General features: G+C 33.4%; 1 long non-coding RNA gene across 3 annotated transcripts in view; it reads left to right on the top strand.

Annotated features, from left to right (window-relative positions):
• The window catches only part of LOC105485348 (uncharacterized), a 272,528-nt gene that overhangs the window by 50,311 nt on the left and 207,669 nt on the right, over positions 1-14,548 (top strand). For 2 of the 3 annotated variants that reach the window (XR_011615103.1, XR_011615104.1), the window contains exon 2: positions 6,792-6,832. The exons of the other annotated variant lie outside the window; for it this stretch is intronic. This is a non-coding gene — a long non-coding RNA (uncharacterized lncRNA). The remainder of the gene's footprint in view (positions 1-6,791; positions 6,833-14,548) is intronic. 3 annotated transcript variants of the gene reach the window in all.

Below are 14,548 nucleotides of genomic sequence, written 5' to 3'. Positions count from 1 at the left end.
TGCTAACTCTTTAGCTTGACATCTGGTATAAACCTACGTGGCTCCTACCATAGTGTTTTAACAATTACACTTTTCAAGCCAAGCAATCCGTATCTGTTACTGTTCTTATAAGGGGCCAAGGTCTTTATGTTTCTACATGTTTACTATTGAGTTCTCTCCACTTGGACCACATTTGCCATTTTCTTTACCTGTCAAACTCCAACTCTCTCTTGAAAATTCAATTCAGAAGATGTGCTCTTCGTGAAGTTTTCTGCTGTTCTACTGTTAAGAGTGAGATACTCTCTTTCTTGTGAGCCGATAGCATGTATAACACTAACGTCACACTTTGTCCATTGGATTTCATCTATATATTTATTTTTGAATTCCCTAACAGATTGTATGAAACCCTCAAGGTCAAGCCCTTATTGACATCTTTATTTATACCAGAATATAGCACAGTGGGAAGCACCAAAACAGATGGTCAAGGAACATCATGTGTATAGAGAAATAAATGAAGTGCAAGGTTTATAAATCATCTATACTTACAAAGAAACAATAAAACGAACACAGACTTCATCTTCTAACAAAAGATAATTTTGTGCATTATTTAAGTCCTGATGAAATCAGCATCACTGACAATGAAAATGTTTCTTATTTCAATTGTCTGTTGCTGACCTGAGAGCTGAAACAAACTAAAACACACTGAAAGATAAAGTAAAGCAATTCCTTTGGAAATGAAATATTTGTAAAATCAAAAACCTGGAGAATCTAATGATTATGAGTTCAAATAGAAAATATGACTTTAGGCTTAGTGTTAAACTTTATAAAAGGAACAGAAGCATAAAAATAAAAATAAAAATAGCAATAGAACTCACATATACTATTTTCAAATCTATACAAATTCACCCTCCCAACAGTTTTAATAAAGCTCAGTCCTTTGAAATAGTTTACGGAAGTGAAGTTCAAATGAAGTTTGTTTCATTAGTGCTATAATCTCATCTAGATCACAAATTTCCAAAGTACAATCTTTAGATATATAGGAATACTGTTAAGTGACTTGTGATATTCATGTCTATGACATATATAAATAAAACTTTGGTATATGGTTTGGCTGTGCTCCCACCCAAGTCTCATCTCGAATTGTAGCTCCCAGAATTTGCATTTGTCATTGGAGATACCCAGTGGGAGGTAACCGAATCAAGGGAGTAGGTTTTTCCCGTGTTATTTTTGTGATAGTAAGACTCATGAGATCTGATGGTTTTATAAAGGGCAGTTCCCCTGCGCACGCTCTCTTGCCTGCCCCCATGTAAGACGTGCCTTTGGTCCTCCGTTATCTTCCACCATAATTGTGAGGCCTCCCCAGCAATGAGGAACTGTGAGTCCATTAAACCTCTTTTTCTTTATAAATTACCCAATATCAGGTATTTCTTCACAGCAGTATAAAAATGGACTAATACAGTATATAAGGTTAGATTTTCTATCCACAAATATAAAGATTGAATTAAGAAATATCAGTATCATTTATTATATAATGTGATAAAGAATGCTATAATTTATTTATTGTCTCTATTAAGTAGACATAGTGCATAGCAATTGGGGTGTTCTAAACAAAAGCACTTCTGTTATATAAACTCTTAACCAGAAACAATCTTTTCTCAAAAAGATGAAGCCAATTTGTGGAGATTCAAGTAAAATGTATATTTTCTGGTGATCTCATGCACAGTATTGAAATACAACAAATTTTTTTTCTCCCTGAAGTTTTTTCAAAATAAATAAAATAGAGGCATAAAATCATATTCAAAATTATTCAAAGATATAGAACCAGCCAGTATAAATTTAGCCCAACATATTATAACATAAATATCTATACAGATATTAATATAATTGATATTTATAGTGATGACTTTGGAATACTTTAGAATATTAAAATGACTTTTATGTGATTTTTAGTGTTAATTCTATAGTTCATTACTTTTGTGATTTTCTTATACTGGACATGGCTTATGTATTAATGTTTGGATAATCAACATATTCAATTCACCAGATTAAAGAAAAATGATGAATTCTAGACATTGGACTTTAACATCCTGTGATTTAGGGTTTATTTCAGAACAATGAAAGAAATGATGTAAAAATTTCATTGCTTCTAATAAATGGAGTCAGACTTTGCAGAAAGATATTAAGAAAAATGAATTGTAATACTAACAACTGAGAATCCCCATATTAGATGCAAATTTTATAAAACTGAGTTATCAATAAGAAATATAGAAACTAGCTAAAGTTCACTGTGCAACTCCATAACTGTGCTAGTTTTTATATTTTAGCCGTGGTGGTAAACCAGACATTTATTTCCTTAGGTATATCCGTTATGAAAATCATTTCTTTTTTTTTTTTTTCAGATAGAGTCTCACTCTGTTGCCCAGGCTAGAGTGCAGTGGTGCAATCTTGGCTCACTGCAACCTCCACCTCCTGGGTTCAAGCGATTCTCCTGCCTCAGCCTCCTGAGTAGCTGGAATTACAGGCGTGTGCCACCATGCCTGGCTAATTTTTGTATTTTTAGTAGAGACGGGGTTTCACCATGTTGGTCAGGCTAGTTGAACTCCTGACCTCGTGATCCACCTGCCTCGACCTCCCAAAGTGCTTGGATTACAGGCGTGAGCCACCGTGCCCTGCGGAAAATCATTTTGCTTTTGGGAAATTGTACCCACATTTATTTTTGTTTAAAACTTTTCTTTTGTTTACTTTTAAGTATATACATTTATGGTTGTGTGTGAATAAAGATTACAATTTTAATAACAGTAGACAAAATTTCTTCACAAGCTAAAAATAAGGATGGTGATCTATCAATTTTAGAGGATGTAAAGATGTATTACATATTCATAATGCACAGAATAATTAGAGGCATTGGTAGTGTAAAATTTTGGCTCTTTTAATGTTTGCTTAATACAATTAAATACAGTTTAAAATCACTTATAGATGTTTCAAGATATTTTTAGATTTTATTAGATTCAAAAAAATAGATTTAGTTAACAAAAAAATGGAAAATGTCTTTTTTTCTAGTATTTGCTTTTCGTAAAATAATGGTCTTTATTAACATGTTTGTTCTTAAAGATGTTTTCTTTCCGAATGTATAGGCTTCTTTATCGTATTTTCTACTAGAATAAAAAATCTCAGAATTATAGAATCTTAGCCAAAATAAAAAAAAAGAGTTACATGTTTTCAGCTGTAGAATTTTATAAAGCAACAAGGGACGATAGCTTGAAGCAATACATTTTACTGAATTTTCTTTACACAGATAATTAATTTATTTATAGAGGTTGGCAGATAACCATTCTTTCTGTTCAAACTAAAACCATATTTATGATGATAATTTTAAACATCCTGTGCATAAATATTTATTTGTTAAGTGGTTATAGGTATTTGGGAAACAGCTGCAGAAATAATTACCACAGAAAAAACTTTAGGTCAGAGAGATTATTTTTTACCTTATATAAATACCAGAAAAAATACATTTAGTTTAAAGGTAAACGTGCTGCTATAACCAATGTATTAGAGGGAAGACTGCAAAATGTCTGAATTCTGGAATTGTTGGAGGGCAGCCTAACAATAAAACTTACTGAACCATTGGTTGAAATTTCAGTAGAAGCTATGCAGAATTAAAAATTTGAAGGGATATGTACATTTCTTTAAATGCTTTTCAGAAATTCCCAAGCAAACATAATTTCCTTTTTTAGTTGAAAAACCATTAGGAAGTTTTAAAAGTGGCAAGCCTAGTGAGAAAGTTTTGAGAGGATATATGGCTTCTGCAAGTGGTTATATGAGAAGGAGACAGAAATACCTTCATTTGCAGTTAAAATAAATTTATATCTCTAAATGCCAATTAGCAGGCCCCCATTGACTCTTGGTGATTCATTCTATAATGAAATCATAAATGTTTCTGTAGAGTGATCCTACACGTCTCCCCAGAGGGCAGCAAAAGTATCATGAGACAGATGTTGGAAGTCAGCCATGGCCCACCTGCAGCAGTGGGGTTCTGATTTCCTTAGCCGCGGTGGACAGGTGCAGGCAGGAACGCACAGGGCATCTGGCTTACACATTATGTACATCTGGAGCAATGTCAAAGCCATAATTAATACAAAGGCATATTCTTCATTGTATTTTGGAGTCCCTAAATCCCCAGAGTAGAACACATCATCGTTTTCTTCTGAAACTTAGCTCTTTGATACCACAAATAATGCTGAATTAAAAGAGAACTGACACAATTGTTACTTTCCAAAAACTTGCAAAAATACTGTTGGATATAAACCCAGGCAATTACGTTCAGGCTTTCTAAAACAAATACAGTGAAACAGAAAAAATAAATTAAATCATGTAGATTTCAGGGAAATAGCTAAGATAAATACGGTAAAATAAAAGAAATTTAAAATGAACAAAATCTATCAAAGATGTTTGTTCTTAAAAATTATATTTTTATTATAAAATACGTGATACTCTTTATGTTTCTATCTTTAAGGTGTCTCTAGAATTGTAGCTAAGGGATCTAAAAATGCAAAGAGATTTTTTTTTTCTCTTCTGGCATTTTGGTTACAACTCCTCTGTTGATAAATGCAAAATCATAAATCAAGGAAATCATTTTCATTAGTAGAGTCCTTCCATAAGAATTAGTTTATCCACACTAATCTATTTTATTTTCATTATTGTATTTAAAGAGTAAGATGTCACATATTATCTTCATGTAGTCAGGATCTTTGTATATCAGTTATTCATTATTTTATGGTTTTTGGTACTTATAATAGTTCAGGTAAATTTTAGTAGATGCTAAGGGAAAATTCAGATAAATTTCAGCAGGTAGTACAGGAAATAAAGACTGGAGAGAAATGAACTCTCTTTAACACTGAGGTAAATTTTAGTAGATGCTACAGGAAATAAAGATTGAAGGAAAATGGACTCTCTTTAAAATAGTTTTTGGAAGCCTATAATAGAAATACATTTCATTCGGCCGGGCGCGGTGGCTCAAGCCTGTAATCCCAGCACTTTGGGAGGCCGAGGCGGGTGGATCACGAGGTCAGGAGATCGAGACTATCCTGGCTAACACGGTGAAACCCCGTCTCTACTAAAAATACAAAAAACTAGCCGGGCGTGGTGGCGGGTGCCTGTAGTCTCAGCTACTTGGGAGGCTGAGGCGGGAGAATGGCGTGAACCCGGTAGGCGGAGTTTGCAGTGAGCTGAGATCACGCCACTGCACTCCAGCCTGGGAGACACAGCGAGACTCCGTCTCAAAAAAAAAAAAAAAAAGAAATACATTTCATTCATATATTTAACTTCTCAATATTTTTAGGGAATGTGTGAGGTATTTAATGTTCTTAAAACTTTATTTGACATTTTTTTCTTTTGTAGAGATGGTGTCTCAGCTATTTGGGCTGGAGGGCAGTGCCCCGGTCATGGCTCACTGTAGCCTCGAATTCCTGGGCTTAAGTGATCCTCACACCTTAGGCTCCCGAATAGCTAAAACTAAGGCTTGAGCCACTAGGCCAGGCTAACTTAAAAAAAAAAAAAAAAATGTAGACATAAAGTCTTGCTGTGATGCCCAGACTGGTTTTGAACTCCTATCCTCAATCCATCCTCCCACTCCCGGCCTCCTCAGTTGCTAGGATTACAGGCATGTAATCCACCATGCTCAGCCCTAGAAACATTGAGATGAAAAGGTATAACAGGAAAAGGCACATGGATATGAGCAATAAATACAAATTCTAAACTGTGCCATTACAGATCTAATATGTGAATTTGAATCAACAGAAATAGAATAGCAAGAGTGGAAATGTGAGTCAGTGGCAAAGAACAATGCGAAGTTCAAAAGAAATGATGAAAAGAAGAAAGATAAAATGAAGAAGTGGATATGATCATTGGAAAATCACAGTAGATATGAACACACAAATGCACAGAAATCAACATGGAAATGTATCCAGCTCAAATAATGAAGTGCAGTAATACAGAAAGAATTCCTAGGACTAGAGGATAAAACAGCATTTGGAACAGGAGGTGTCAGGCTGGCCAAATGTCTTACAACAAGGAGACAAGACAATACAAAAAAGCTTATATTTTTGGAGGAAAAGAAATGTGACCCCAAAATCTTATACCACAGAAAGCTGTCGTTTGAATACCAAGTATGAAGGCATTTTCAAACAGGATTAAATAATGCTGTTTCTATGTCAACTAAATAAGCAACCCTATAATAAAAATTTAGTCAATCAATAAAGGAATAAGACATTTTAAAAAGTCACGAAATTAGACGTGGTAAAGTGACTGATATTGAGAATTCAACTCATCCAGATAAAGAAACAAAATCCTATATCTGAACAGAGTATAAATGCAACAAAACATGACAAAGAAAAAAAATAATCCAAGCAATAAAATAGGCAAGTAGAGACAGAGAGGTAGGAGGAAAATATATGACTACTAAAAAACTAATTTTTATAATATCAAATCAATATTATAGCAGTTAAACTCTGAGTTAAATAAAACCATAATGACTTCAAACCGAATACAGCTATTAGAATCTCTTTTCTCAACCTTAAACAGATTTTTAAGGAAATAATATCTCCTGTGGTAAAGAAACATTTATATCAAAGTATGGAAACCCTTCAGTATCAAATGAGTTTGCATTTCTTTTCTTGAATTCAATTAAAATTGAATTTAATATATTTTAAGTATGCTTAATGTAATCTTTTTATTTTAAAATTGTTTCTTGCTCTTGCTCACAGCCTCATTCGTTATCAATCTGTGTGTCTATCCACACATGTGCTTATTTATAGGATCGTAGATGTCAGATCATCATTCAAGCTATTTCTAGGTGGTAAGGTTTCATTGCTTTCTTTTTTGTCTCCCTTTTCATAGCCTGACATTTTTAAAAGAGTATATATTATTTTCATAAATCAATACATTCTTTTCTAAAACACATTTAAAACACACCACAGTAGATAAAAGAAACGAAACAGATAATGGAAAAATTAGCATCACAAATACTTAATGAAAATAAAAGGGTGGTGTGGGGGAGGTTTAACCTCACCGATAACAAAATAAAGACATCAAAAATTCTTTTAAAAAGTAGGCGGAGATAACTGTTTTCCCATTTCAACAATCTTTAAAAGAGGAACTAAAGTAATAAATGCCTATAAAGACAAGGCCCGATGGGTTCTGGGAGTGTAAACCCATCACATTTCTGACAACAGTGTGGATTTTAAAATTTCAAAACGTGGGGTCAGTTTATGACTTTTATCTCTGCACTTCACTTTAGGAAACAATCTACAGAAATAAAGTGAAATATAGAAAAGAATCGAGGCTTGTGGAGACTCTTCCTTGCATTACTCATAATACAGAAATTAGATGCAATCTATTATTCCCCAAAGAAACATTTTAAATAAATTATGTTATGCATTTATGATATATCAGAATATAGACATTAGAATTAATATTTCGGTAATATTTAAAGAATTGAAAAACACCTGCAATGTTAGGTTACAGTGTGTATTCCAAACTGCATAGTTCATCCTGATTGCAAAATATACACTTTATAAAATATGTACTGAAATATGTGTGTGTCGACTTGGAATTTAACATGCCAATATTTACAATCATTTATTTTGAATTGTTTAATAATGGAAAATTATTTTTATATTTTTTGTAATTATAAAATTCTTTTTGTAGTTGTTTAGTGTTTTTCAAAATGTTTACCATGAACTTTACTATTTCAATAATCAACAAGAAAGTGCACAGCTAGAGGTGATCTGACGTAGTTTATTTGACAGCTGTATGAATGTTCATCTCATTTACTTTGAGTTGAAAAATTATGTATGTAGTAATTATTTGATCTATTTTGGGTTATTTTGAGGTAAAACATCCTGTGTATAGGGGTATTCTTCTTCTTTCTGTTTTTTTTTTTTTTTTTTTCTCTCTATGAGACAGAATCTTCCTCTGTCACCCAGGCTGGAGTACAATTGCGCAATCTTGGAGCACTGCAACCTCCACCTCCTGGATTCAAGCCATTCTCCCGCCTCAGCCTCCTGAGTAGCTGGGATTACAGGCACCCACCATCATGCCCAACTAATTTTTGTATTTTTGTAGAGATGGGGTTTCACTGTGTTGGCCAGACTGGTCTTGAACTCCTGACCTCTGGTGATCTGCCTGCCTCGGCCTCCCAAAATGCTGGGATTACAGGTGTGGGCCTCCGCGCTCCATCAGGAATATTCTTTTCTTACATTCATTTCTGATGGTCTATTGTGTACATGATGTACTATTTCACCCTTTTAGGTCTTGTTAATTTTTCACAGTTTTAGTAAAGAATCTTACAATTACAATTTAAATCTTCCAGTTAAATATAATAACTACCGAAACCTTATAAACTTAGGGGAATATAGACTTTTTTAAGTGAGGCATTGTTTAATGAGTTTAACTATTTCAAAACAAAACCACGCTCAACGTTAATAAAGCAGCAATCCAGAAGCCAAACTGCCATACTCCAAGTCAAAAGGTACCATTTTTTTTTTCCCATTTATATGAAACTGTAAAAATTCCCACTATTTTCATTTATAAAGTGGTTATTACAGCTCTTTTCGTCTGCCTCCCTTGCAGGGATGCTGTGAGGATTAATGAGATCATTCCTATAAAGAATTTGAGTTCCTTGGAGATGGGAGATATAAAAAATGTTATTATTATCCCATCATTCATATATTAGCTTGCTCACTCTTTCAGGACCTGAAGGTAGAATCAAAAAGAAACAAATTCTGATCCACTGTGAGAAATATTTAATGAGATTTTCTTTCCATGTTCAATACCCCAGCTTCTCAGAACTTGATATATTAACTTCATTTCAAAGACCTTTTTTGCATACAAATTTGATGTCTTTTATGTATAAATCTGAGCTGCTGTAGGTTAAGTTTAAAGTGAAATCAGATGTACATTATTTTCCTTTGTTTGAAATGAAGTCCACTACTTTTGACTGAATTAATTTACATTCAAATTTATACAACTGAGGTCTAACATTATACTGTTACTAAACAAAAAAAGGGCCATACAGATAACAATCGGTCAATTATGAGTTCAATTCTTTGTTTTCTAGTATGGCCATTACTTTTTCAAAGTTTCCTTTTAATTTTATGTGTTCAAGCACTCTAAACAGCAGTTGAACTATCTCTCGGCTTTAGGAATTGAAACATGTCTTATAAAGTCAAATAAAGCATTAAAACCTGAATAGTGATCATTTATTGAGACGGAACTGTAACTTTTTCCAAATGTTTATTATCATTTTACAATTTTTGAAAAAAAAAATCCATACTCTGACATTACAGACTGCTCATCTAAGTGCAAATACTCTTTCAAATTGTATCACTTCAATTACCCGCTCATCAGTGATTTTATTTAATTATCTAATTGACTTTTCTTTTTTTTTTTTTTTTTGACAGAGTCTCGCTCTGTCCCCATGGCTGAAATGCAGTGGCGCGATCTGGGTTCACTGCAACCACCGCCTCCCGGGTTCAAGTGATTCTCATGTCTCAGCCTCCCGAGTAGCTGGGATAATTTTTGTATTTTCAGTAGAGACCGGGTTTCGCCGTGTTGGCCAGGCTGGTCTTCAACTCCTGACCTCAGGTGATCCGCCGGCCTCTGCCTCCCAAAATACTGGGATTACAGGTGTGAGCCACCACACCTGGCTGACTTTTGATGTGTAATAACAAATATTAAATTCAAGAAAATATTGGCAGAGGTTTAGATTTTTTTTTATTTTTTATTGCCTTCTAAGAGAGAATTACACATAGTAATTAAAGATACTGCTAAAGGCCGGGCGCGGTGGCTCAAGCCTGTAATCCCAGCACTTTGGGAGGCCGAGACGGGCGGATCACAAGGTCAGGAGATCGAGACCATCCTGGCTAACACAGTGAAACCCCGTCTCTACTAAAAATACAAAAACTTAGCCGGGCGAGGTGGCAGGCGCCTGTAGTCCCAGCTACTCGGGAGGCTGAGGCAGGAGAATGGCGTGAACCCGGGAGGCGGAGCTTGCAGTGAGCTGAGATCCGGCCACTGCACTCCAGCCTGGGTGACAGAGCGAGACTCCGTCTCAAAAAAAAAAAAAAAAAATAAATAATAAATAAATAAAGATACTGCTAAATAAAACATCCAGATTTTTAAAAAATGTTGACTGAAACTTCGGACTTTCTCATTAATATTAAACAACAAAATTTAGAAAATTCATGGTTTTATAGTAACATTTTTATTAAAATTATTTTCAAGTGCTAATGTTTATATATTAGTTCAGATATTTTCCTGCTCCTTTAGTTTAATTAGAAAAAAACTCTTTAATGTATACTGAAACTCTTTGAGTTGTGTTTAAAATTTTTATGTAAAAAGTTAGATTTTCATATATAATACATTTTATTGCACTATTTGCTTTCTGAGAATTTGTTTTTGAGTTTGTGTAGATAGGCTTTGCAGCCAGTGTAACCATAACTAAATATGGCAATAATGGAACTCTATTAATATAATTATTTTTAAGTTACTTCAAATATTTTATGTCTTGATTTATACTTTAAAATATAGTGGTATAATAGCATTCTAATAACATTGTATCTTCTTTGCGTTATCTACATAGTTTATTTATTTGAAAAACTTTTACTTTTGTAGTGTTCCATCATATATATATATATATGTATATATGTGTATCACAATTTCTTTATCCACTCATTGATTGATGGGCATTTGGGCTGTTTCCGTATGTTTGCAACTGGGAATTGTGCTGCTATAAAAGTCTGTGCAAGTATCTTTCTTGTGTAATGACTTCTTTTCCTCTGGGTAGATACCTAGTAGTGGGATTGCTGCATCAAATGCTAGTTCTACATTTAGTTCCTTAAGGAATCTCCACACTGTTTTCCATAGTGGTTGTACTACTTTACCTTCCCACCAGCAGTGTAGAAGTGTTCCCTTTTCACTGCAGCCATGCCAACATTATTATTGTTTGATTTTTTGATTATGGACATTCTTGCAGGAGTAAGGTGGAGTTACACTATGGTTTTGATTTACATTTCCCTAATCATTCGTGATGTAGAGCATTTTTCCATATGTTTGTTGGCCATTTGTATATCTTCTTTTGAGAATTTTCTATTCATGTCCTTAGCCCACTTTTTGATGGGACTGTTTTTTTTTCTTGCTAATTTGTTTGATTTCCTTGTAGATTCTGGATGTTTGTCCTTTGTCAGATGTATAGATTGTGAAGATTTTCTCCCTATCAGTAGGTTGTCTATTTACTCTGCTGACTGCTCCTTTTGCTGTGCAGAAGCTCTTTAGTTTAATTAAGTCCTACCTATTTATCTTTGTTTTTATTGCATTAGCTTTTGGGTTCTTGGCCATGAAGTCTTTGTTTAAGCCAATGTCTAGAAGGGTTTTTCCTATCAACCATAAAAAGGAAAGGATTAATGGCATTTGCAACAACCTGGATGGAACTGGAGACTATGATTCTAAGTAAAGTAACCTGGGAATGGAAAACCAAACATCGTTTGTTTTCACTCATAATGGGCGCTAAGACATGAGGATGCAAAGGCATAAAAGTGATACAATGGAATTTGGGGACTCAGGGGAAGTGGTGGAATTGGGGAGAAGGATAAAAGACTACAAATTGGATTCAGTGTATACTGCTCAGATGATAGGTGCACCGAATCTCACAAATCACCAATAAATAACTTACTCATGTAACAAATACCACTTGTTCCCCAAAAAACTATGGAAATAAATAAATAAAAGGAAGTTGGCTTAAAAAAGACACATGCACTAATAGGTTAATCACAGCACTATTCACAATAGTGAAGACAGGGAATCAACCTAGATGCTTATCAATGCTGGATTGGATAAAGAAAATGTGCTGTAGGTACACCATGGAATACTACACAGCCATAAAAAAGAATGAAATCATGTTCTTTGCAGCAATGTGAATGCAGCTGGAGGCTGTTATCCTAAGCAAATTAAAGCAGCCACAGAAACCAAATATCACATATCCTCACTTATAAGCAGGAGTCACACATAGTGAATACATATGAATATAAAGATGGCAACAATAGGCAATGGGGACTACTAAAGGGAGGAGGGTTGGAAAACCACCTATTAGGTACTATTCTCACTACCTAGGTTACGGGATCATTTGTACACCAAACCTCAATGAGATGCAATTTACCCATGTACCAAACCTGTACATGTACCCCCAGAACCTAAACTAAAAGTCAAAAAAATCTTTACTTTTGAAAAAATTCAAACTTAAGGAATGTAGAAAAATGAACATAAAATGCTTGAGTCAGAATTTGTTAAACTTTGTTACATTTTTGTTTCTCTTATACACATATAAATACACACATGCACACACACACCCCCCCAAGAGCTTTCAATTAGTTGTGTCTCCTAAGAATAATCACATTCTCCTACATAGCCAGAATAACATAATTATATCTAAGACTATTAACATTAATTTTAGAATATCATCTAATTTGTAGTTCATATCCAGATCCTCCAAGTAACTAAAAAATATATATGCAATTTTTCTTTATCCAGATTTAATCCAGGATTACATACATATTTGATTGTTAGTCTCTTTATTCACTTTGGATTATGAACAGTCTTACTTTTTTCATTTCTCTTACACAGAATTTTTGAAAGTCCAGTCAAGTTGTCTGCAATATATCCCTATAAAATTTAAGTCCATGCATTCTGAATTTATCTGAGTATTTCTTTGTGATAGAAACATATTACAGATTAGTTACAAAATAAAAATGTAAATAATATGGTGTCATTTTAGTAATTGCACTTATTAGTGATGTAAAATTCGATCACTTGGTAAGGTGGAGATCATGGATCTATTTATTGTAAGACTGAATTTCGTTCTTTATGCATTTCAATTCATGAGTTATTCATGCGATGTTAATTTCAAACCATGTGAATATTCTTCAACTATATTTCCCCCAATGACTTTAGCACCAATTGATAATTCTTGTCTGAATCAATTATTAAATTTGAGTTTGTAATAGAATGTTATTCCAACTTTAATTTTCCCTACATATTTATTAGTTTGCATTCTGTTTTTCCTGTTTTTGTTTTTTGTATAAACATTACTGTATATGATATATACGTGGTTTTGTTTTTTAATTCACTGTGATGTAACCATTGTCATAAGTATTATTAATATATGCTTAAACTGTCCCAATTGTATGAGTGCAAAAGCCCACAAATTAGCTTCTGTTTTTTTTTTTTTTTCCCATGATTTGGGAGGTTAATTTTGATATGCCATGTGATTTTTTATACAATTAGTTTATGACATTAAATTTTTTCACACTGATTATTGTCATTAACTGAACAGTATAACTAACGAATAGCTACCAGTTGTTTAAAAAATGTGTTTTTCAGACTTTCATCTTTTGATGTTACAACCTTTGAATATTTCTATGCAACATTTACATAATTAATAAGCACCTCCCACTTTTGAGTTATCGAGATTTCTATTCCAGAAAAATCTTTGTTTTGGTTTGCAGCAGTTTTAAAAGATTATTTTTTTTTCTGGAGAAGCTTGGTTAAATGTACCCTTCATTTTATTTTTGAATTTAAAAAAGTAAGCACATAATAATTGTACGTGTTTATGGGGACTTAGTAATGTTTCAATACTTATAAGGTTTAGTGATCAGATCACAGTAGTTACTATATCCATCATCTCAAACATTTATCATTTCTTTGTGTTGAGAACATTCAGAACAGTTAGATAGGAGGAATACATTCCAGTATTCTACAGCACCATAGGGCAACTGTAGTTAACAATAATGTATCATATAATTTCAAATCGCTAGAAAGAGGATATTGAATGTTCCCAACACAAAGTTTTAAAAGATTTTTTAAGCTTTTTTATTTTTTGTGCAGTATGTTATTTAGCTTGAGGGATGTTTTTCACAGAATTAAAAAATTTTTAATTCAATAATTTCAAAGGTTTGTGTTTGCAATATAGGAAATGCTAAGAAACAAACTTGCTATCTGTGCAGTCTGCATGCTTATTTCTTCTTTTTTAAAACATATTTTATGGCGGTATGATTTACACACAACCGAATGCATCTACTTTAAAAGAATAGCTTGGGTAATTTTGACACATGAATATGCTCAGATAACCAGTACTAATTATGTTATAGAATATTTCCATCACCCCAAATAATTTCCTCCTGTCACTTTGCAATTAATCTTACCTTCATCACTGGAAACTCCTCTTCTGCTTTCTGTCACTAAAGCTTAGTTTGTCTTTTCTAGAATTCACATGAACATAACCATACAACATGTACTTCTTTCTCTCAGCATAATATTTTTGTTGATGTATATGTTGATAAAAGTATCAGTGGCTTACTCCTTTTATATTGCTGAATAGTATTCCAATGTAGGTACATACCACAAGTCTTTATCCATGAACACATTAGTGGAGATTTAATTTGTATCCAGTGTTTGGCTACTTTTTATAGAAAGTATTAATGGATAGATGAAGCTGTGGATATTGGCATATCAGTCTGGG

This window comes from Macaca nemestrina, chromosome 16 (assembly GCF_043159975.1).
Source record: "Macaca nemestrina isolate mMacNem1 chromosome 16, mMacNem.hap1, whole genome shotgun sequence".
Classification (NCBI taxonomy): Eukaryota; Metazoa; Chordata; class Mammalia; order Primates; family Cercopithecidae; genus Macaca; species Macaca nemestrina.
The sequence above is the reverse complement of the archived record's forward strand: the minus strand, read 5'-3'. Positions and strand labels throughout refer to the sequence as shown.